The 25,270-nt window shown below is 43.1% G+C and overlaps 1 long non-coding RNA gene across 1 annotated transcript; it reads right to left on the minus strand.

Moving 5' to 3' along the window:
* Positions 1 to 3,466: 3,466 nt before the first annotated feature.
* On the minus strand, positions 3,467 to 11,980 carry LOC129385737 (uncharacterized). Its single transcript, XR_008613264.2, has 3 exons — positions 10,712 to 11,980; positions 5,694 to 5,778; positions 3,467 to 3,738 (listed from the first exon to the last, which is right to left on the minus strand). It is a non-coding gene; the product is annotated as an uncharacterized lncRNA (long non-coding RNA).
* Between the last annotated feature and the right edge of the window lie 13,290 nt (positions 11,981 to 25,270).

Raw genomic sequence — 25,270 nt, forward strand, 5'->3', positions numbered from 1 at the left:
ACTTCTATCCGCGGTTGTTGTATATAAAGGCATTACGCACTGAGAGAATATGGTCAAATCTTAAAGCTAAAGCTACGGTAAAGGCTTGTACCAACACGCTTAAACAAGGGAGAACATTTCAAAACACATAGTGCGGAGGTAAAAAAAATGGATCATGGAGTTTTACTTGCCAAAACTACAATCTGATTATGAGGCACGCCATAGTGGGGGGACTCCGAAATAATTTTGACCACCTGAGGTTCTTTAACGTGCACCTAAATCAAAGTACACGGGTGTTTCTGCATTCTGCCCCCATCAAAATGCGGCCGCCGTGGCCGGGAATCGATCCCACGACCTCGTGCTTAGCAGCCCAACACCATAACCCCTATGCAACCACGGTGGGTACAGTGCACAGCTGTGAAAATTTTTCCTATACCAGAAATAAGTTTTTGGCCAGGGGCTCAAGAACCGGGGGAATCGCGCCCTGTCTGGCGCTGTTCACAGTGCCACCTCAGCCAACTGGCACATTTGCACGCGAGAACGAGAGCACCAAGTCCGGCCATGACTGGTAAACCCATATGACGATACATTACCAAAATATACAGTAACTAAAACAAAAGGACGCGTACAAACGAGATGTGTCCTTCTTATTCAACTGACATATAATCTTCGCGCCTTCTCCCCCTTGTACGATATAGAGGTTACACAGTTCTGCTTATTCTATCGTCTTACATCATGCATGCGCACTGAGCACATCAATACGTTCTGGATATCGCAGAAGCCGTTGTTCACGGCGTGAGACTCACGATAGCGAAGTCAAATGCGATCCTTCTAGAAATAAAGAAATTGTTTGCCTGCGACAAACTTTGCAAACAAGAAATAAAATACGAGCTTACCAAAATGCTTCGTCCAGGTTGGTGGCGGCACGCAGTTCGTTGGCGTTCACCGTTGCGCATTACGCTGTGTTGTTAATCACGCCGCCCTCGCTTGTAGGCGTGAGAAGAGCATCAAAGTATTATTCTTTTCTGTCAAATACTGCTGCTTCGTAAGTACAAATAGAAAATTTTGAGTTGTCAAGCCTACCCCAGCATACTGGCACATAACAGCTTCCCGCGCTCAAATCTCGCTGTGGATTCGAATTCGCGCTGCGTGCATTTCGATGAGCTGTGGGGCGCCACCTAGAAGAGTTTGAATATGGACAAAACAAAACAAAGTTCTAACATATGTCCGTCTAGATTATTTTATATTTATTTATTTAAGATATAAGGCACATGCTGTTTAGAAAATACTCACGGCAAACAATGTTTCAGTTTAGTTTCTTTGGCCCCTCGGCCCCTCCGATTTATGTCCATTGTCAGCTGGCCTGCGGCCTTTAAACGATATTCCTTACATATTGTGGCTCAATGTCGAGGACATTAAACCTGGTTGAATGGGGTTTAAATGTAGGGACAATATTTCGTTTTGTAGAGTATTGCTGCTGGGGATAAAGCGAGAAATATAGGCTGCTTCTCGTCGGCAAAAGGAGCCGGACGAGCAAGTCACGAAATGCAAGAAAACGAACGGCTTGCATGATTACTAGTAAAGTCTCGCTTGGTTGACCAGTGAGAAACAGCATAATTAACAACCTAACAAATACAATGGACAGCCGCCAAATCGTTGGTCAATTAGACATGTTAATGATGAGTCAGAGTGGTTGTTATTTCGTGTTTGTCCGTTTGTAAACGTGTTGTGCAAAGCTTCGTTTATTCGATGTTGTGCCCCATTTCCACCAGAAAAAGAAAGAAAGAAAAGCGGCGTGTTTCTGTTGACGCGGCACGCGCAAGTGAAACGGATTTACGGGCAAGCCGCGCGTGTCACGTTCACACATATATCGCTCAATAAAGCATTCCGGCGGTATCGATCCACATACCGGCCGCACCACTGGTGGTAACGGCTATAGTGGTACCGGTGGTAATAAGGGGAGCCGAAAGGACCTAGAACCTCAGGGCACTACAAGAATATATTTCATGGTTTCACACCTGCTTACTGCAAAAGTGTACAAAGTACATGCATGGTATAGCACTGTACTCGTAATGCAAAAATAAACGAATTAAAATTAATTTGTAAACTAAGAAACCAAGGTGAACCTTCAATAATTCACGAACAGGTAGGTTCACACTCAACTGACTCATGAAACAGTATGCTAGCTGTGCCAAGAATCTTAATTAGTCGAGCAATTAAGGGTGGTGACTGTCATGTGCAATGCCTTGGGGAAATGCATGCAGAAGTAGGACAATAGCTGTTGCTCTGTCTTTGCTCATGCCCTATCAACTGATTAATCACTTATTTATTTATTTATTTTTATTTTCACATACTGTAGTCCAATTGGGCTATCGCAGGAGTGGGTTTGTACATTGCATATAACAAAATATTTTTCTGCACAAATCAACTTCAATGCCTTAAAAAACATGATAACTTCAATATAAAAGATACAATCAGTATAATAAACGCAGCATGAATCAAGTAAATACAATGATTTTTCTAATTTACCTAGTTTCACCTGGGAGTAAGTTCCATTTTTCAATTGTATGAGGAAAGCTATACTTAAACAGGTTAGTATGCAGTTGAAATGGAGCAAGGTTAAGTTTGTGGCTATTCCTAGTAGGTTTCAAATTATCAGGAGACAGATAGTTGTTCTTTAATGAGTAGTGTGGGGTGTTATTTGAATTATGCAACAATTTAAGGCATTCATAATCACGCCGCTTGGACAGAGGTAGTAAACCGATTTGTTGTTTATTTAAGTTCATTATTCCAAAAAATTGGAGAGTTGGAATTTCCCCTCACAAGGCACTATTGGCAATAAAATCACCTACAGTGCTCGTCGAATGGGTGCCGCAGTGCTACAGTTGACCTGCAAAGACGGGGCCGAACCCCTGCTTAGAAAATGGAAGAGAGGCCGAACTCTCTCGAGCCCTGGCTAACTTTGAGCACTGACTGTGTTGAGTGGTATACTATATATTGTACTACCACACAGTACAATGATGTATATTAATGATTAATACAGTAATATTATGTATATAATAATAATAATAATAATAATAATAATAATAATAATAATAATAATAATGATTCAGATCTGCTACCATATCTGCATCTCCTTCCTTCATGCTACAGAAAATGTCTATGGAATTCTTGCTGTCAAATCAATAAATATATACTTCAGAGCATTGTTGCGTTGTCGTGACATCACTGGAAACATCACTTCACAACATTAAATCTTTATCGGTCAAACCTGTGCTCAGAAAAACATGTGGCACTCAAAGCACAACAACCCAGCGGCGAGCATGGTGTGTCAAGCGCGTCACATGACTCGTCAAAGGTCGTAACATAATTGCTGGTGCTATATATATATATATATATATATATATATATATATATATATATATATATATATATATATATATATATATATACATACCTTCCGCAAAGTACAACACTATTTGCATCTCACGTTGACTGATATCTTTCAATTGTTAGTAGGTGAAATGCAATCCACAGAAAAAGGATAAACAATTGTATGCATATCTATCAGTATAATCACGGAGTATCAGGCTGGGCATCAACCAAATTGATTCTTAATATCTGTAACTGTGGCGAGGAAAGCATATGTCGCCTTGAAGAAGACAAGTCCACTTGTTGAAACGTTGGCTCCTGCTTTCATCTTGTTCTCGGTTTGCTCATCGTCTTGAATTTCCATTTCCTGCCTTCCCCATGTTTTCCCTGGGTTTGTATACATGGTATTTTAACACGCAGCCTAAAAGATTGCAGATTCTTCTCCTATATGCATAGTTGGTATATAATTGTGAATCAGCAACACACTAAAAAAACGTTTTCTTCTAGCATAACACTGAAGCATACAAAGTTGAAAATTTACTGTGCCTACCTGGGCGTCATTTCACATATTTAAGAGGTGAATCATTTTCCTTTGTGTACATGTGCATTGGGCTAGCTCCCATATCAAACTATATGCCATCAATCTGCACAGTTGGCACAGTAGGAATTCACAAGACAAATTTTAGCAGAGTGCACCTTGTTTACACTTTTCTGCATTTCTGTATGCAAGATATAACACTACAATTTCCGCTGAAGATACTGTGCTTGTTGTGCAGGCCATGTTTTGATGCTAATGGATGGCACCTGTATAATCATGTAAGACTTTTGTGAATATATTGGCACAGCAGCACCTTCTGTTATTTTGTATGTATATTTCTGACCAGCAACACAACCAAGCAGAGGTATATTGTGCTGTAGGCAAAACATGTGGCCACTTAGATTTGGCAGCTCTAGATGGGCACATCGCATCTAGTCGTTCCTCACCCCACTTTAACATTTACATTTCACCAATGGCAAAGGACAATGTTGGATTCCGTAAAATATCCAATTTCAAATGCACTATGGATGACTGACTTTTGAAAGAACAATGAAGTGATGCCTGGAAACCTGTGTACCAACTTTCTTCCCATATTAGTTACTATAATGCCTTACAATGTGTCTTAAAATTCTTCACATGGTGCACCTAAATTTGGTGCTAGAGTGGAGAGGAGTGCAGTAGTTTGACTTTACCTAGGGTAGCAAAATGCCTCACAACACTGCTACATCAAAGTAGCAGTGTTGCAGCGCTCAACGGTGCCCTTAAAGGCATCAGTTGCGCCCATCACATAACAGGGGCAGGGGGAGTACAAACATAAATGAGATTACAAAGAAATAGTTACAACAAATAATAGGACAAAGTAAAGAACAAAGGTATGCTAACATTGTTTAGGTATTAAGAAACAGAATGTAAGAAATCATAAGAATTGCAAAACAAAAGTTATGCACACAGCAAAATAAAATGTTGAAAATATGCATGCACACATAAACTACGGTATTAATACAGGTATTTATTAGTAACTCACAAAAACAACTAAACAAGAATGTAATAAAAAAGGCAACTAATTAACAGTGCGTAGCACGTCGTAAAATTTTAATGTCAGATTCTGTGGCAATATCAGAGGGAAAGCAGTTCCCTTCAGTGATGGTGCAGGGTATAAAGGAGCATGCATATTGTAACGTGCGAGATGGTGTACGCTTAAATATGAGGTGGTGATCCCGGCATGAAAATACGACAGGTGGTGACTGAAAGAAATCATTGTGAAGAGAAGTACGATTATAAAGTTTGTCAAGCAGGCAAAGACACACTGATTTGTGGCGAAGGGATAGTGCTTGTAAATCAGTACGTGCTTTTAATGATGACATGGAAGTGTAAGATGAATAGTCGGAAAATATGAAGGTGAGCAGCCCAGTTTTGAACAAATGCAATCTCGTCAACAATGTTTACCTGCCAGAGTGCTATATTAGCGATGCGTATTCGAGCTTTGTGTGGATTAGTGTAGTGTAAGCAAGTTTATGTATGTTGACAAAAGCATGCTTTAGGTTTAATTTGATGATGCCAAGAGAGTGGTGAGCTGCTGCAAAGATGGAGTAAATGTGGTGGTTTCATGCTAAGTCGTAATGTAAATGAAAACCTGTGCTGGTAGTTGAATGTTAAACTGGGATCTTCGAAATAGTCGATGACTTGTGAATTAATAATGTGTTCCATAAGTTTGCGAATTGTACTGGTTAATAATATTCATTGGTAGTTAAAGGGTGATAAACACTCGCTGGATTTGTAGAATGGGAGGACTTTAGCCACTCACCAGTCTTAAGAATGAACCCAGGGGGTATGTTGCGACACTAGCTGGGACACATTCTTGAGCAGCTTGTTATTAAATTTGCTGTGACCTGTTGTAGATGAAGTTTTTAATCTGTTTAGTAAGGTAAAAATGCCCGACCCACTAATAACAATTTCAGACATGTCAGATTGCATGGGGAAGTCAGGGCATGCAGTGATGTCTTCACATTTGGACACTCAACAAAACATGTCATTTAGTAACTGCACACACTATAACTCAGGAACTACATCACCACCAGAATTAGGATTATGTCAGGCTGTGAATAGGGGTTTATTACGTGCCATAATCACTGTTATTCATAATAAATCATAGCTGTAAACCTGTTGACGTGTGGATTTTAGTAGCATCTGGCATTCTTTGTCACATAATATGTATCTTTGCCATGTCTTGGCTTTTTTTTTTATTTGCCATTCTATAGAGCGCTTCATTTTATTTATGAGGTGCTGCAGGCGTTTATTGAATGTTTTGTTGCATCTAATGCTGAGAAAAAGGACGAACATTTTGATAAGATTTGCAAAGGTGGCTCTAAACATAACCAGTTCTCTTCAATAGCTCGACTGTGTCTGCAAAGGTGGCTAATTAACGATTATGCCGAGTAATGTTGGCCCTATTGTAGCACCTAATGTGTTTAGTAGTGTTTTCTTTTTTGTTAAAGAGAAGTTAAGCAGACCTACTATAACTGCATGATCAGACAGCCCGTCCAGGTGAGTAATGCCGGAACAGATTAGAGGATCGCTGGTCGAGATGAGGAGGAGGAGGAATGAACATTTATTTTTGAAACAGTATCCCGGGTTAAGCCCCAGTTCTACTCTAGGTGGGAGGTCTCCTCATTCCAGGAATCCTCTGGCCTTCGCTGCCTCCTTGGCCCTGGCGACGAGGTGTCATTGTTGCTCCAGGCCCTCGGAGACGAGCTTGGCCTCTCACGTTTCAATGAGGTCTTCGCTTTCTTGTCTGGCGTTATATTCTTTCGGTGAAGGCGATGCGTCTGTATCTAGATGCCATGGACACTCGAGGATCAGGTGCGCCAAGGTGTATGGTAAGCCGCACATTGGGCAGCGGTATCCTTGTAGCATTGGGCATAGTCTGTGCATGAGTATTTCCTTGTAGCATTTGGTATAGTCTGTGCATGAGTATTCCGTGGGTGTAAGTGTTACTCTGTAGTCTTCTGAGTGTGGTACTTTCTTCTTCGGTGAGCTTTGGGTGAGGTGGTGGGTGCAGCCTGCGTTCCAGCCTGTGATATTGAAGGATCGCTGAGTAGGTGATGGGTACGGTCTCTGCCCCTGCTGACGCAGACCGGCATCTTGAGAGTAGGAAGGGTTGGCCCGGCAGGTGTGGCCTCGGGCCACGGCGTGTGCTGATTCGTTCCCCTCCAGCCCGTCATGCCCAGGAACCCAGGTCACGCAGGTGTAGCGGATCGAAGCGCTGTCGTGCTTCAATATCTTTAGTGCTTCTGTCGACACTAGACCCTTAGCATAGTTCCTGACAGCTGCTTCAGAATCGGAAAGAACTACAGCTGCGTCTGCACGTGGTAGTTGCTAGGGCGATCGCCGTCTCTTCTGCAGTCTCAGAGTTTTGCGCACGGACTGTGGCAGACGCTAGCTCTCTGCCCTTAGAATCTGTGACGTTCAGGGCGTAAGCATTTCTTTGCGGGTATTTGACTGTGTCGGTGTATCTGGCATCCGGACCTTGCCTGTGTCTTTGCCGTAGGGCATCCACTTGGGCTTGTCTTCTTTCCTTGTGGTACAATTGGTGCTATGCACAGGGATTTGCAGATGTTTGGAGGAATTCTTTCTTTTCAGTCCGTGGTGGCCTATAAAGGTTTCACTGTAGCTCAGCCGTTGCAGCACTGATCTCCTGGTGGGCATGAGCTTAAGTCATTCTAACTGACTGGCTTTACAAGCTTCGGCTAATTCTTGCCAGGTGTTGTGTATGCCCGTCTTGAGAAGTCTCGTAGTCAAAGCCGTAGATGGTAGGCCCAGGGCAGTTTTGATGGCTTTGCATATTTGAATGTTAATTTTTTTCTACCTCTGATGAGATCTAGAATATTGGCCAGTGTACATGATGAACAGGTTGGGAGAGTAATGAGTTGAGGTAACATGAAGTGTAGACAGGAATGAAGGAAAATATGCCATTGAACGTGAGCAGCTGTGACAGATTCTGTTGTCCAGTTAATAATGGAGAAATTAAAATTGCCATAAATGATCACAGCTGAATGCCAAAATAGAACATATGCACTTTATTTAGAATGTTTTGAAACTCGCTTGAAAATGCACAATTTACATCCGGAGGGCAGTAGTATGCACTTATGAGAACATTCTGCTTGAGCATTGAAGTGAAATGAAAATGTGCTCTAGGAATGAACGAATGCCAGTTGGAACTGCAAGAATTTATTTTTTTAAAGCTATGAGCATGCCACCTTCTATGCAGTTGCATCATTCACAACAAAAAGTGTTGCATGCAGATGTGAAAAGAAAAATTTTATAGGAGATGGTATCGTTTAGCCACGTCTTGATTAGTACAAGATGAGATGTCACGCATGAATCAATGAGTGATGAAAGTGACATATATTTTGACATCAAACTTCAACCTCTAGTGCATAAGAATGACAGGTTTGTAGACGTGTTATGGGTGTGTGGTTGCATAAACTGTCAGTTTCCACACTTGCATAAGATGAAGGTTTGGCTTGTCATTCTTAAAGCATGCTGAGACAGACGCACTGCACAGTTTATTTCCGAGTCCCAAACGTATGTGTCGTTGTTGACCAAGAGCTTGTTAAAAACCAAGCAAGCTTAGTGTGAGCTGTCTCATACTGACTACAAATTTTAAAAAATTAATAAGAAAATAAATATATCTGTCATCCTGATTGCTGATTTGCTGTTCCTAAGTGATGGAGTAGTGTGAAAGTGACATATTTTATTTGTACATATTGTACTCAACCCACTGCAACAGTAAAAAAAAAGGAAAGAAAGGAAGGAAAATGTAATTTTGTGAAATTATACAGATGGAGCATCCTTCTTTTTTTTATGCTGAAGTAAACAATCAATATATGCACATGTGAATACGATATATGTGCATGCACTAGAATAACTTTCACCAGTCATATTATGTCAGCAAGACAGCAAGGTGGGCGAATTGGTTAGGATTTATCTTAGTTTTGGTAACAGCTAGCGCAAAGGTACGATGAGTAGAAAACGTTATTAAATACACGAGCAGGGCTGTTAATGGTTTGTGAACACTTTTCTGTAACGCTATGTGTTATATCCGCGTCCACAGCGACCAGGCCGGCATGGATAAGCGTAGTTTATGATTGAGCTCTTCCTTGTCATTTGACGCGCTGATAACCACGACTTATTACAATACGGCAGTTTCTTAACGTTTGCTAATCCGGCTTGGGCAAAGCTCCCGTCGTTGTGTGCCACCTCACGTCCGCCGTACGCGGTGCCGGCCGGGCAATAATAGATTGACTTTTGGATGGTAGTACGCTCGCTGCGTGAGGGCACCCCGCAGGTGAAGGGCATGGGAAAATAGCCCATTCTTACGACGCGGGGTTCGGTATGTGACCTGTGATTAGCCCGAGGGTTCAGATTAATTGCGTAGCTGTTGCGCGGCCCAATGCTTCGCGCTGCCCGATTGTAGACGGTGGACATTGTAACATATTTTAATTTCGCTTGCGTTTCGCTCGCGCAAGAACTTTCCACGACTCGCTGACTTCCCGTCTGTTGCCAATGAATGTTCCCCGGCCAGACGCTCCTAGGTCCAAGCCCGGCCCGGGCCCGAGTCAGCAATTGCTTGGCCGCCCCGAGCATCCTTGGACCGAGTTTGGCATATGCGGCCGACAACGCTTTCTGTCTGGCCAGCGCTAGTAGTAAAATCGTGTTTTGTCAACAATTAAGTTAGCGTGTTGACGGTACGTGAAACGTCGATCGCTTCCGTATCACAGCTCTGTTGGCATTAGCCTCTTTTTCTTATTGTGTTACACAATAGGTGCGATTGCGATCACTTTATTCCGACGGTTATGCTATGTTATGATAGAGCAGGCAGGCCGGATCGAGGTGCCGTACTCGCTAGGGCCTTTCCTTGCCATGCTGCGCGTACACTATCACCGATAGGTCGTTTATATGGACGGTAGGTAATAATAATAACGATAACCCCGAGAAAGGAATCCATTGACATACTGGCCCTGGAGATAGGTTCATGTTTGCCGAATCGCACCGTATGTATGTATGTATGACTCGGTCGAATTGGCACGTACAGTTGAGAGGCTCTCATGAGATATGCTCGCCGACGACATGCCGATGAAGTGCTGTTTAGTATTTTTCTCGCACACAACTATGTAAACGAACTTCCTATTAGCGTGTATACGAATGATGAGGGCGGCATATAGGTACAGTACCGTACATATTCGCCTGAAGAGGAACATTACAAATGTGCACATGGTATTCACATTTTATTAATTTAATGATGATATATGTGGGCTGTGTGGACCTTTAGGGTGTAGTGTAATATGCAATGTAGGAATGAAGTATTAAGAACACAACAACAAAATTTCTTGTCATACGACCAACTGAGTAAAATCTGCTTTTCAAGTGAACAAACATACCCCACAGGAATGCCACTTGTAGCTTTTTCAACTGAGCTACCACATTTTTAGTCACATATGCAGCTAGGGTATGCAATCCAATTTTAGAACATGGCTTAATTAGCAAAAAGCTTTCATAATCTCGAATACAGTTAATGCATTAGAGGTGCAGCCTTAGTTACTGTACACATTGCATAATCTGCACACTGCAGAGCATTAATTTGCATAATTTGTTTTGTACTTTCTTCTGCATGTGGCTGCAAGCCTTTGTTTTCAAGAGTGCGCCTAGGAAAAAAAGTGTTTGTGTTTCGTTTGGATGATGCACTTCGGTGGCCAAGAGAAGAAACATGCAAATTATAATATTTTTTTATTAAGATAGCTGCATTGGACCATCAGGACCTACCTTTCATACCATGATTAGGGCAAGACAGATGGCACCTGACAAAATCCAGAAAATGTATCATCCACTCTGAGTAATTGGTGAGCAAGCTTCAATACCATGAGGGGCCAGTGAGCCTTGGCTTTGGTATGACAGGAACAGTCTTGAAAATACCAAAACATATGTGCATAAGGGACAGGAGTTGCCTCTGTCTGAAACCCACTGATGACTCCATTATAGACGTAAGCAGCAGTGCTTGTGCCATGCTCTGCTGCTTAATTTCAGAGAGACTAAGAGATGAACGAAAGGCATAGATAGAAACATTGAGAGGAGCATTATTTATGTTCTTTTGCAATATCATGCTGCAATTACCACAAATTATAAACACTGCAATAGTTGTCTCTAGCTTGCTCATTTTAATAATCGTTCCATTCACAGTCTCAACTCAACAGCATAACACAACATATTAACTTATTGCGCTAAAGTCTGAGAGTGTGTTGGTTACATATACTACATTTGGTTACATTTACGTATACTGGATGAGTGAGGGGCATATGAACACACTTAGTGCTGCTTTCCAACTGAGATTATTCAATCCATTGAGCAACCTGACTTTAAACTTTTGCAGGTGACTGTTCAAGTCAATGCACATACATTTACCCACATCTACTGTTTGTTCTATATTGATTTCTCTTTTACGAGTAATCACTGTGGATTATAAGGGATATTACAATTAAACATTGAAGGCCATAATTATGAAAATAATATGGCCTTTGAAAACAAAAAGCATAGACAGGCCATCAAAATGACAGCAAAAATAAAGAATAAATTAATTGTTTGTTTAAAAAGAAGCCTAATAAGCTTATTAAATCACCCATGACATGCCTCTTAATTGGCTCTTGAAAGTTGAGCTCCAAGACTGGCATGCTGTGTATATCACTGACAGTAAGCACCAGACTAGCAATACCAGAGTAACAGGGGAATCACCCATTGCAATCACCTCTGAAAATTTAGTCAATGGAGTTAGAGAGCTCTTCTAAATCACCTTTCTAGCAGCGGAGTAACACTGTACCATTTTGGAACAATACATTTGTGCTTCTCTGACATGACCCAAATACCTCAAATGGATCCCAGTACATATGGGAGAAGTAACCATGAATGGCCCTCCCAACCTCAATGAGAAGGCCGACCGAGCCGCGCGAGAACTAATCCACCGCGTCTCGGACAGTGACGGCACAACACCCCGCAACCCCCGGGGAAAGGGGAAGGACAGCGGGGAGGCAACGACAACGAAGTAGCGATACGAGACAACAGGCATAGACTGGTCACGTACCACGACATACTGACACACTATACGAAACGAGGAGAAACATACCCACAACCCCGCAAACAACTCGACAGGTTTCAAGAAACAGATTGGAGGAGGTTGCAAACCAGAATATTCCGAAACCCAGTACATTTAGACAGAGTAAATTCAACACAATACCCAGACGCGAGCTGCAAGCTCTGCAAGCACGAACCTGCATACAATGCACAGATCTCATGGAAGTGCACACAGATCAGATCTATATATCTAGAGGACAAGATAGAACAGGACCTTCTCGAGGAGCGATAGCTAAGCGCTCTGACTAGCTCGGAACTACACGACCAACTATGGGCTATCCAGTGGGCCCGGGCAGCAGTGGAAAGGCTATGCCTCACCGCACATAATGCCCGGGTGGCCTGAGCCTGGGCTGGAAACCTTGCAGATCCTTTTCTCATTAAAGTTATTTCCGTACGTCCCTCCTTGGTTCAAAAAAATTTACCTTCCTAAACGCCATGTGCATCTTTAGAGGCATGCCTTATACAGATACACTGGCAATTTAATCTCTCCCCCATGGATGCTAAAAAGTCTCAAAAGGCAAAATGCTACTCCCTGATAGATGCTTCATATCAAAGAACATTTGCCCTTTTTACACACAATGCTTTGTTTAAGGTCACATTCAGAGCAAGTGAAAAGCACAATTAGGCCTATAATTCCCTGCCTGTAATGATACTTTGTACAAACTTGCTGTGAAACAGTATTGCATGAAGCTACACTGACTCTCTACAACTGCAGAAGATTACTCTTTTCATTCAGGCAGCAGTGACATTTCTTTCCATTCATAATAAGTGAGTCAAGATGCCTGTGCTCACATTATTAAAATTACGTATTTCCTGATAATAAATTGCAGTTAAGAATACTGCGTCCTTGACAGTGCTTGCAAAATTGATGCAGCAATGGCTGTCAAACTTGAGCGTAAAAGCATGTGTCGCATCAGAGCAAACTTTTCAGGGTAGAAAAACGGTAAGTGAGCCTGGCACAAGAGGTGCGGGTAGATACATGTTCTTGATGTTGTTGTGTTCTTTGTTATCTGCCATGGCATTGAGAAGGCCAGAGATGTGTCCCTGTACCTAGTGTAAGCAAGCATTAAAAGTGAGTAGTTGTGAAGCTTGTGTATCTTCTGACAAAGCTATGTGGCTTTACTGTCTTGCTTCAGCTGCTAAATGGCACTCAAGGAATTGGTGTGTCTGTATTTGGGTGAAGTTTGATAAAAATGAGGCTGCCTCATTGGTGTCATGTGTGACTTTACCGTGTACCAGCCCCGTTCTGCAGACTCTTGTCATGTATGGTATGAAGCTCAAGTAGAGTTGCAGACATCCATTGTAGATTCCTTATTTTTATAAAGAGGGAAGTACTTAAGGCTGACTGATACTATGCTTCCATCTCTTGTAATAGCAGCGTCTGTACAAAATACATTGGTCCAAAGGAACATCAGTGTACAGCCGTGCCATGGCCTTAAGTCTGTTCTTGCACCCAAGCAATCAGAAGTGACTGCAACATGCAACCTCTTTAATTCAAATGCTCATTCACATTGAATTAGCGATGCTGCCGTGGTGTTCACCTGGGCATGTTCTTGAGCGAACAGAGGAAGAGCAGCTATTGCCCTCATCACGTTCTGAATAATGATCTCAATCTGGTCCCTCTGCTTCAGTGAGGGCCAGTAAAACTGAGCCTGATAAATAATATGTGGCTGGAGTACAGACCAAACAGCATTACTGGCTATTTCGGTACAATCTTCTCCACATTTAGATGCAATCCTTCATATCAGGTGGAAGGTTGACATTGGTGTCTTCTTTATTTTGCCTAGCCAATTTGATCTTGTTCCGGATTGGCGAACATCGAGACCAAGGATCCGTACTTCTATTTCTTGTAACAAGGACCAGTGCCGGTAGCCAGGAATATATTGGTGCATGTGTTGGGGGGGGGGGGGGGGTGAGCATTGTCTGCACATTGTCCTATGCCAGGTAAACAGACATGTTCGGTCGGGGGGCAAGGAGTTACGTTCCCGGTGTAGAGCATGCTGCAAAGCAATGCCGGTCTAGCCTGGTGTGGTTGGAAACGCCTTTCTCAAACTAATTGCCAATAATTGTTAGAAAGCTATATTGTGGCTATTTTTCCTTGCAGCAAGGTGTGTATTGTCCAAAATGAGTGATGCACGAATGATGGATGTCGCTGCACCTATTGCTGCCTGCAAATGTGAGCCACCATTCAGGAGCACAGCAGTACTGGACGGTAGTGCTAGTAAATTTGCATAATTAGCAAGGCTTCAATATGCATACCCTGGAGTTAAATGTCAATATTGATTAAAATGGCTGTGACATATGAGTAGGCTTTGTTTTTTGTGGCCATTATCTGGCTTTCGCGCACCCCCTGGATGGGCTGTATTATTCTTGCATCCCTCTGACAACAAACATTTGCTTGTGAGTACTTCTTGCTACCTTTATTACTGATTTCTTTTCTTGATACTCAGATCCCTGTCTTTGCAATGTGGCCTCTGGCTGTTTATGTTCTTAGGAATGCAGACTTGTATGATGTTAACATATCTGAAAAGAAGCAGTATACACACTGAATACTTGAATGATAGAAAGCCACTGCTGTAAAATTAATGGTCAATCTCGGAAAGGGTCACCTGAATTGGCCACAATGAATAATTTACTGAAGCTATAAAAGCTGCTTTTCTGAATAAATTTTCCAAGACAAATACAGCAATATGCATGTCATGTTTGACGAGAATTCACAATTACCTGAAGCATATTTGCTTTGAGAATTAGTCCCAGGTGCCACAAGCACACTTGATGCAGAAGCTTGAAAGCAGTACAGTGACAGCCACACACCTCTACCACGTGGAATAAAAAAAATCCCAGACGGTAGCACACTACTCCCAGTTAAAAAAACAAAACACATGTTGTCATTTATTGAAATTGCTCTTTATTTTTAAAAGTTCAATTCAGAACAAGTTACTACAGAGTGTATTAATGTTTATGTTGGTTTCCATATTACATACCCCTCTGTGGCAACAAAATGCTGCACATACGCAATCAGTCATGCATGCCCTCCTACAAAGAGTGAAATGGAATCTGAGTGAATCAAGTGACATGTGGCTCATTTGTAGTTGTAGGTAAACTTGATGGCTGATAGCACTAAGGGCAAGTAATAGTAGTATAAAGTTTATTTCTCTTAGTGGTTTGGGCGGTCGGTGCGTCCCTCAGTCCAGGGCTCCACTGATCTCTGTGGTTTGCTGGGCTTGATCGAGAAGAGCTCTCTGGCTCTCTACATCTTCACTAGCAAGCCAAACATCCCAGTGCCTGTTACTTGGCACTTACGCCATAAGGGGCGAATTGGAATTTGGAGGCTGTAGTTTATACGTTCATGTTACGTGGGCAAGAGTTGGCAGCTCCTCGCACCAAGAACACATACTTTCATAGAATGCAGGGTGTACCTTAGTGAGTATTTGTAGGTGTAAATATGTGTTAGTCTGTACACAGCGCGAATCCCTGGCCTGTTCTTTCATAAGGTTGGAGTGCGGGCGGCTGTATTTTTGTCTCTCCTTTTCCTGGTTTTCGAAGTGTCGTGTGGGTCAATGGGAGTTCCTTGAAAGGACTGACTAGTGCTCGGATGCTTATTGCTCGAGCAGTTCGGTCCACCCTCTCATTTTCCTCGAGTCCAGAGTGCGCCGGGCACCAAATTACCACCTGGTGCAATTCTGTGAATTTTGTATGGGACGGTACCCGTCATGCACGAACAGCATGCTGCCTTAGAGTCCATCATGGCCAATGCAGATTGTTTCTTTTGCTTCTGCATCTCGAAAGGCCAGCGCTATGGCTGCTGCCTCCACGGTGCAGGTTAAAGGGTTCCGAATGGAAGTTGTTATCCCTGTGGACCAATTGAAGGCGACTATTTCGAATTTGTCTGTTGCCACTCTACATGCATCTGTGTAGTATACGTCTGGATTTCTTTCACATTTCTTTTGTAAAGCCTTTGATTGCGCTTTTCTTCTGCTTTGGTGGTGTTCCGTGCTCATATTCTTTGGGATTCGTGAAACTAGAATTTCCTCTCTTGTTTGTCTGGGTAGCAAAACTTTTTTTGCTCAGCCATACTGCGCTATCAGGGGATATCCTGCCTTTTGTAACAGAGCCTTTCCTTGTTTTGTAGAATTCAGATGTTCTCTCTGAGGCATGACCACATGCCGTGTCATGTTCTTCATATGTGTTGTGAATACCAAGAGCCTCCAGCTTTTTGGCACATGTGTTTTTGGGAGCCCTAGCTGCCCTGATGATGGAGCTCACTTTAGACATTTCAGCCTTATTTAGTTTTTGAAAGGGGAGGCTATAGGTCACCCTGCTAATAATTAATGCTCGCACAAGTCTGACTGCCTCCGCTTCTTTGAAGCCTCTTTTTTGTTTTGTGACTCTGTGGATCATTTGTGCCACATTCCTTGTTCTTTGTCTTAATGTTTCTAGCATGTGTGATGCCCTGCTGTTGTCTTAATTGGTACAAAAACTCAGAATACATTCAGGTATGTGGACACCAAGGGCAAGAAACAAGGAAGGAAATTGAGATTGGCTGGGTGGTCTCTTTTGATGCAGTGAAACGTAACTAAAGTCCAAGTATGCATTCACACGACATCTGCACATGAACACGTTACTAAAATACATCAAAGCCTGACCAAGCAAACAAATTCACAGGCCTATTTGAATTTATTCCATTTGTCCTTTTCAGCACTGGTCAAACGTGCAATACATGACTATGAAAACACAGTTAGTGTCTGTATACAAAAAAAAAAAAGAAATTGTAGGCTGTAACTGCCTGAAACTGTGATTTCTAATGCACAAACCTTTGTGCATAGACAACTTGATACAAGGAAGTGCTGGTACAGATTTCCCAGTGAAAATGCATGCAGTTTGAAGCTTATTTCACAAAACTGACAAAATGAACGTAATTGTGTGCACACACTGCGTGCCTCCATTTAACACAGAAACAGGCTGGCTGTTCGCATTGTTCATGCTGCATAACAGTAATTTGCCGCCTTAAAAATAATGTTGCTGTGACGCAAATCGCTCCCAGTTGAAAAAGACAACAGGAGTTCCTGTCGCAACTACGGAAATTTCTGTTGTACGACAGAAGTTCCTGATGTTTCTGTAGTTGCGACAGACATTTCTGACATTATGACAGAAATTCTGATGTCCCAACAGAATCATCCTGTCGTGAAGACCAAGAGTTCTGAAGTCGCAACAGCAACTTACTATCGCAACAGCGATTCTGACGTCGCAACAGGAACTCTCTGTCGGGACTACACATTTTCGGTCGTGGCGTTAGAAATGTGCCACTTTCTGTCGCAGCGACATAATTTCTGACGCCGCGACAGAAGCGCTTTCAGTCGCGACGCTTTAAAATTGTATGTCAATTTCGCATCGGTGGTGTACCCTGTACTTTTCTCTTGCGCGGTATTCAATCGTGCTTCTCTGAAGCCGGCAATGCTGATAGCACAGACACCGGTATTAAAGTCGAAGTGGCCAATTGTTATAATTGTGCCGTGACGACGAAGCACCATAAATGCCCTACCGGCCGCTGATGAAATCGGCCGCTGATGAAAATCATATCATCTGCGGGAATGGCTGCGTATCCGTTTTGTGTTATTTGGTAAGATGTGGCACACAGGCCTGTGGACTTACATGTGCCGTTACACTGACACAGTTAACTTCCCAGAAATATTGCATAAGCTTTTACAAAGCGAAAAAGAAGTTTTGGGTTGTTCCACAAAGTTGCGTGAAAAGCTGTCTCGCTCGGGTCTCATTATTCTGGTACAGCGCTGCCGAGAGATGCCAGTATGCTGTCAGAATGAACAATCATCCACGAATGTTTATGTAGCTATCTTGCATTGAACACAGAATTATACGCGCGCTCAAAAGTGCAGAGCGAGAGACAACTGTCGAAATTAGCAGTAACAACCTAACAGTGTCCCCGGTCACCGTTGTCTATTTCTGTATTTCTTATTTAATATGGATATCCTACAGCAAAATCGATGTTCTAGCACTACACAATGTACCTGTCGATGGTAAGAACACTTTTACTTTTCTAGAGATGCGGCAGTTGACGCGGTGGAATGAAAGCGCCTGTTGACTCTTAAAAATGCAAATATAAACATAAACGCAAAGTGTTTGTATAGCTGAAATAGGCATCAAGGCGTATATTCGGCGTGGCGTAGTGGTAAGATGCTGGGCTCGGGATGCCTCAGTCCGGAGTTCGAATCCCCTGCAGGGAGATTTTTTTTTTCCTTTTCTTTTTTTTTTCTTTTTTCTACAAACAAATTTACATAGCCTTAAAGAGGTCTCTGTCAATTTTTAATTGAATATTGATCAAGAACTACAGGACGTCACACTACGGACAACAGAGCGACAGACTAAAATTTCCTGTTGTGTTTTTCAAGTGGGCTGTCACAACCTATATCGACACTTAAGGCGAAGTGGTTATCAAACACACCTGATGACGAAAACTCCAATACTCTTTGACCCGCCGTGGTTGTTATAAGCGTCCTTGGAGTTGTGCTTAGTATTAAGCACGAGGTCACAGGAACAGATCATGGTTCTGACACGTAAAACACGACAATTAAATTGAAAAAGAGAAAGAAAAAAGTTGAGACGTCTCTTTTTTGTGCGGCACTGGCTTCTTGAGTTTTATTGAGAGGACCGGTAAGTCTCAACACCGCGACATAAAAGGTGTGAGCATTATGCGCATAGCGCAATGCTTCCGCGCCGTACTCACCACCGCAGCTTGAAAAGGCCGCGTCAAACATGAGGCAACTGGGCAAACGGTAATCCGAAACGCGCCGTTTCCAAAAGCAGTCGACACCGTACGCGGTCCGATTTTGTGAGGACTGTGGGTGAGGTTTCACTAGCCGCTGTCATATCGTGGCGCAGGAGGGAATACCCGAGCACGGCCGCGCGAACCACGAAAGTGTATTGTAGTACACAGATCACGTCAAAGCGATGACTACGCGGTGGCCGATCACCGCCGTGCTGCGCAGTGGGGCAGGTAGCTTTCTTGTGAGGTTCCACACTACACGAAACACTCTCCGATGGCCGCCAAAATTACCTCGTAAGCACGCATATAGACACACACGCAGAACTACGATGAGCAAAACAGGTGCCGTCACCGGCGCCGACGACAGTGGCGCTTTGCGAGCTTTGCCTTCCGTTTCACTTTTAGTTGATGGGAAGACGAACAGAAGCGAGGACATTCTGCGGCCTAAGCCGTCGAAGTTTTGCATGGTCTCGCTTCCGAAGACAGTTCGTCAGATGCCGACCGGGGGTTCTGGCAGCGCGACAGGACATTGTGGTCGACGAGACGAACAAAGCGTCTATTATATCGCCCTAAATAAGTTGGCTTGCACTCCGGAAATGTATAAATTTGCAGAAAGAAAAAAAAAAGAAGAAGAACCACTTGGACAATATATCTCTCCTTTCTCGTTTCCTTCTCACAGATGTGTAAAAGAAAAGAAAATAACGCATAAAATAAGAAACAGAACTCCGTTTACGCTAAAGGGAGGCCTGTATCTTCTAAACTCCCTCTTAAAAAGGATGTAGAATTGAGGTTCTGTCTCCTTCTTTCATCCGCATTTTGCGAGGGAGAGAAATGGAGGACGCTGAGCATTTCTACACCAGTCTAAGGGAGCACGGTTTTCAGGCACGTAGTCTCAAGGGAGGTCACATCCCTTAATATGCCTTTTTCGGCTCATTTCCGTTTACAGTGTAGGCAGACCTTTTTTGTCATAGAATCGTGAGATTCAATTTTGGTTCATGAACCTACAGTCTACAGGCCTATTCATGCTACTTGATCGCTCAATTTTAGCTTTTTGAGAGCCGAACAACGCCGATGATTCAGCCATGCGCTAACCACTCGTCAAACGTGCATTTGACTTTCTGCTTCCGCTTGCTGCACTAATTGAAGAAGATTATTTTGGCGTGTGGCAGTCGTTTTCCGTGGGTGCGAACTGGCAAGCCGTTTCTATTTTCGGCACGAAATTCAATTTTTGACGACTCTGAGAAAACATCCCGCTGCAAAGGGGTCCATAAAACGATGCATGCAATCCTCTATCATGTCAGATGTCTCACGCTGATTCCCGGCAACCATGTGAGCTTTTGCAGGCATGTAAGCGTTGACACTGTCCTTGCGAACAAATCTGCAGATTACTTAAAGCAAATCACGGAGACCTAAATGAGTAGCGTCAATGAGTAGATGTGAGAAGTGACGTACAAAAAGCTAAAGTCGAATATCATGAATATGAACCAAGAATTATTTAAACATAGTTAGCCTCTTGAACATGTGAAGGAGTACACTTATCTAGCCGAACTATTAGCAGAGGAATTGGATCATAAGGAAGACGTCTTCAGACATAAATATGGCTCGAAAACGGAGTCGCCAACTATCAAGATGACGAAGTTTGTACGGGGAGAGGGGGAAGGAGACAAAAAGGCGACGGTATCGGCTGGCGACAACCCACCGTGTCAGTGTCAGAGAGTTCTAGTGTAACGTGCAAGAAAAAGTTTGTTGAATTTTTTTAGTCATGATTTACACCAATAAAGGTAGAGTTTGGTCGCCTTACTAAGGCGGCTACGAAAGCCGATAGAGTTATTGAGAACAGATAGGTCCTCCAACAGAACTCCAACCATGACAAAAAAGGAATCCGCCTTTATGTTTAGTTATGATTATGCAACAAGACACCAAAAATAATAATGTCCGAATGAGCTGTCAGGCAAAATAAAAAAGATATATGGGTTATGTATATGAATAGAGTGGACAGATGCGATTACTAATTTTTCAGAAATTAAACAGAACATAGCCATCAAATTCAATATGACGATGGAAAACGAGGTTGCTGGGAGAGACCCTATTTCAGTGTATCTTACTCATGCTGATGACGATGATAATATTATTCCCGACGACGACGATAAAGAATACACAAATGGTACTCTTGCCATTTTCCACCAGAGGCACCTTGTAAAATTTCATGCCACCAACTACAAACGCGTTATTAAATTTACACCAGGCCTCCCTGAACTGCTTGTCTGCCTAAAGGGATAAATAAATGAGAATCGTCTCACCTTGGGGGTCTGCAGGTGCTAACGCGCGACATATGCCAATTTCTCTTCGGCATGCCATGAGCGATGATGGCGGCGCCCTGCGGATTTGAAATCGCACTTCTGAGGCCCAGAAAAGTGTCCTCCTTGATTCGTTATAGCGCTAGGGCGTAGCATCAGAAGCGTTATTACAGTAAACGCTGACATCGCGAATGGAAATATATGTTCCTCTGTCAGTCTGAATTACACGCGCCGCGTTCGTGAAGTCATGCATAGCTCGGAGTCGGGCATTGCGCATAGTGAAAGACGTTCCCCGCTTAACACGATTTATTCTTTGAATGGTGGCGTGCGGAATTTTTTTGTTACCGATTCTTGTTTGCAGCTGCACTTCATAATGGCGTTATGGAAAAGGACGCGGCATATTTTTGATCGCGTGCAGAATCTTTTTTAAGGGTGCCCCATTTTCCAGAACCCGTGTTCTAAGAAGCCCGTCATACAAACTTTAGTTAATGCGTGCGACGATGTATAAAAAAAAAAGAAAGTGGGTGCGTTACCGAATAAATCTCCTGCGCAGCATTCGGACACCCTATTCAAGTGGTGCTCTTACGCGTGAATATGTGCTCGGTGGCCGAAAAGTGACAGCCTAGAAGTTCCTTCAGCTGGGCAAGTTGGTGATTCATATCAGTGACTTGTTTCGGAGTGCGAGGTCACACACGATCACGCAGTGCGGTGTGCTTTCTACGGGTGTTTCCTGGGTGAGTGCCTGCTTGTCTGTGAGCGTGCACCAAGTGACAGACAACAAGCGAAAATTTTTCTCAGCGAATCATGGAAAATATTGCATGGCTATGTAAGCTACTAATTTTCCGGCACCATGGCTGGTAAGCCAGAATTTTTTTTCTTGCACTTCGCTTTCCTTCGTTAGGCGCAGTGTGTGTTTTCTCGTATGTTTGGTAATGTAAATATATTTTCAACATTAAGTAATGCCTCGGGACCTTTTGTGCTTTCGTTATTGGAAACGCAGTCGCGTTATTAAATAAGGGCAGACAAAGGCGGTATGGGTAAGGACGTTCTTGCTTTTTAGCAAAATGATAATCTCGCGCCGCCGCGCCTGACTCACGTGAACCTTTTCTTCTGAAAGCTATTGCAAGGGGAACGTTAAAATCTCAGAAGTGGTTTACAGTGAAAGTGTCGCAGCAGGAATTCGATAACATAGTTCTCGTGCACAGTAATTGTCGCACTTTCGCGAATCGCACCCTAAGAAGCAGCTACCAAGGCGACGATTGAGGCAATCCAACAACATTCTCGAGATGGTCGTCCGGTTGAAAGAATTCAGGTCAGCTATTCAAGAAGAATTTTTAGTTTTAAATTGCCCGGGCGACGGGAGCGTAGCGACGGAACGGGGATTTGGGCGATGCTTTGGCCAACGAACTTCATAGCGCCAAGAATTCCACTAAGTCAAGGAATTCGCCGGTCAGAGCATTGTGACGGAAACTGGAATTATGTAGCCGATTGCACTGAATGACAGGTTTCCTTACGAACGTCGCTGGAAAGTTCCGTTGTGCTGCTCTTGACCTGCTGACTCCAAAGAAAGTTTTTTTTTTATTTGCAGCTAAACGTTTTAAAGGATTTTTATAAGCTATTGAAGTTTTTTGTTGACCTCTGACCACGGGTGGTGCATGATTCGTTTTGGTGCATGCATACATACATTTACCATCAAAGCATGATACTTCTGCTGGTGTGGAATAAACAGGAAGCAAAGGTGTGCACGTTGGTTCTTCCTAAACCGCAACCTTGTACGTGCTGAGAGAGAGAGAGCGAGAGAGCGAGAGAGAGAGAGAGAGAGAGCAAGGATAGGCACTCGGTTTGCTATCCTACACTGGGGGTGGGGGAAAGGGGGAAAGAAAGAGGAAAAAAGGGAGAGAGTAAGCAATGAGTGCGCGTGGGAGGATGCACAGGACCACTATAAACGACTTCTTAAGGCAATGCATGTTGAAATTTCGCATAAAGGTGGCATCTCCTAGTGAGCTGGGTTTTTTCGTCTTTGGTCGTTGCTTACCACTTTCATTTACAATATATCCCAGCTGGATGTCTGCAGCGGGGAAATTCAGGACATTTCAATTCTGCTGCAACGAAACAGTGGCGCCATCTCTCACTACTACGCCAAACACATGGTGTCCAGCGAAGCCGTGACCGAGAAAACAGCTTTTTTAACTGCAGCGGAATTGACTTTTTTTTTTTTAGAGGGGTCATCCCACTAGACACCTACATTGCATTTATTATCTACAAACGCAGTAAATATTGCCCAAAAGGAGAGCGGTAAACCAAATTCTCAGTGAAATTCTGCCTCTATACTAAATTTCAATGACGTTTCAGTGCAAGTAACCTAAACCGGTCGTGGACACGATGAGCTCCTATTTCGTTCCAGACAGACAAGTACGCCTCTAAGCGTGTTTTCTAGCGAGCTCTTCGTTTTGCGCGCGTCTCTGTGCGAAAGCCCGCAAAGCACAAGAAGGAGCCGCGCGGCTACTCCCGCGGCAATCTTGGCCTGCTTTTGAGCGCGTCATTCAAGCTTCGGAAAAAATTTATGCAGCACGTGTAGAGCAACACAAAGATGGATCGGCAAATTTTTCACGACGACCTACAATTTTCTCATCGACATTTTTGCTCTGATAATACTATTTCAGCATTACAAAATTATCTTACCTAATTACGTATTTAGGCGAAATACGAACAGTAGTATCACGTGCTCCATGTAATGGCAAGCAAGACAACCTTGTTACTCGCGAAGACGTGGTACTCGCGAATTTTGGAATTTTGGGGCATGTTACCTAGGACATATATGTGCTCGTTGTATAAGACTCACTGCTGTTGGCTTAGCGGTTATGGCATTTCGCTTCTAAGCAAGAGGTGACGGAATGAAATTCCGGATTCCGGAACAGCCGCATTCGATGGCGGCGAAAATGCAAAAACACCCTTGGGCCGTGCAATTGGAACTCCAGGTGGCCAAAATAATCACGAGTGCTCTCTACGGCATGCGTCATAATAAGAGCGTAGTTGTGTCCCGTAGAATCCCAGACTTTATTTTTTTTTGTCTGAACTAATTTTAGAAGTAAGTGCTTGTGTCCGCCTCCTCTTCCTGTGATCTGTCTACTGGTACGCAGTTGCTTAGAACGATCTTTGATCTCGCGTGTGGCCTTCTGGCTGCATTTCTTGCCGCGTTGTTCTACCATAGGCTGCTGACGTAGTCTAGATCTACAAACATGCTATCGTAAGAAAGGAAATATAAATGATAGCAGTCAGACTAGACATAAAGAGTAGTCATGGCCTAGGAAAACAAAAGAAGAAAGTACCGCAAAACCCCTGTAACAATGACTTAATGCTACGTTAGTGCGATTATTCATCAAACAATGTAGCAACACACCTTATAGCTGAAGTATTGTTTATTTAAAGTCTGCAGTAGTCATTTTGAGAGTTATTTTACTTCGGCTAGATCGGACATGCGCTGCGCCCTGTGTGGGCTCACTTTGGTATCGCATTCGCATAGTAATGCAGCAAGTCTTGTGTTGAACAATGGATAGCATTCACCAAACGTTGAACTTGGAATAAGCGCCGGCATTCAAGCTTTTTGAAAGTTCTTAGCAAAAGCTCCGTCGCTCTTTTTTTATTTCCAATAAAAACAACATCAACAGAAAAGGGCAGTTCAACAATGTACAAATAGCACAGGAAAGACTCATGCATAGAAAAACCTCAATTATAGGAGTGCCGGCTGAGATTGTTTTTCATCTCTTCCGACTGAGTAAAAAACTACGACGGCGGGAAGCGCGCCGATCCATTGTTACTAAGAGTCTTTTTTACGACACCGCTGCAAAGCAATATTTCACGGAACGTCAGTGAAAAACGAAGTTTAAAACTAACACCTTCCTCATTTGAAGTCTTCACCTCGACTTCCATAGAATGGGCATTAATCTCATCTGCTCTGCCGGAAACGCTTTTATTGCAAGAGATACCATTGCGCTGAAATCAGTGGGTGACATGGCAAAGCTTGACTCAGCTACCAAACGTAATTGACTCTGTATTATTCATTAATTCGTAGTGCTACGAAACAAGCTTATTGGGGATACGTGCAAACTTTGAGTATACCTA

This window comes from Dermacentor andersoni, chromosome 7 (genome assembly GCF_023375885.2).
Source record: "Dermacentor andersoni chromosome 7, qqDerAnde1_hic_scaffold, whole genome shotgun sequence".
In the NCBI taxonomy this organism is placed as follows: Eukaryota; Metazoa; Arthropoda; class Arachnida; order Ixodida; family Ixodidae; genus Dermacentor; species Dermacentor andersoni.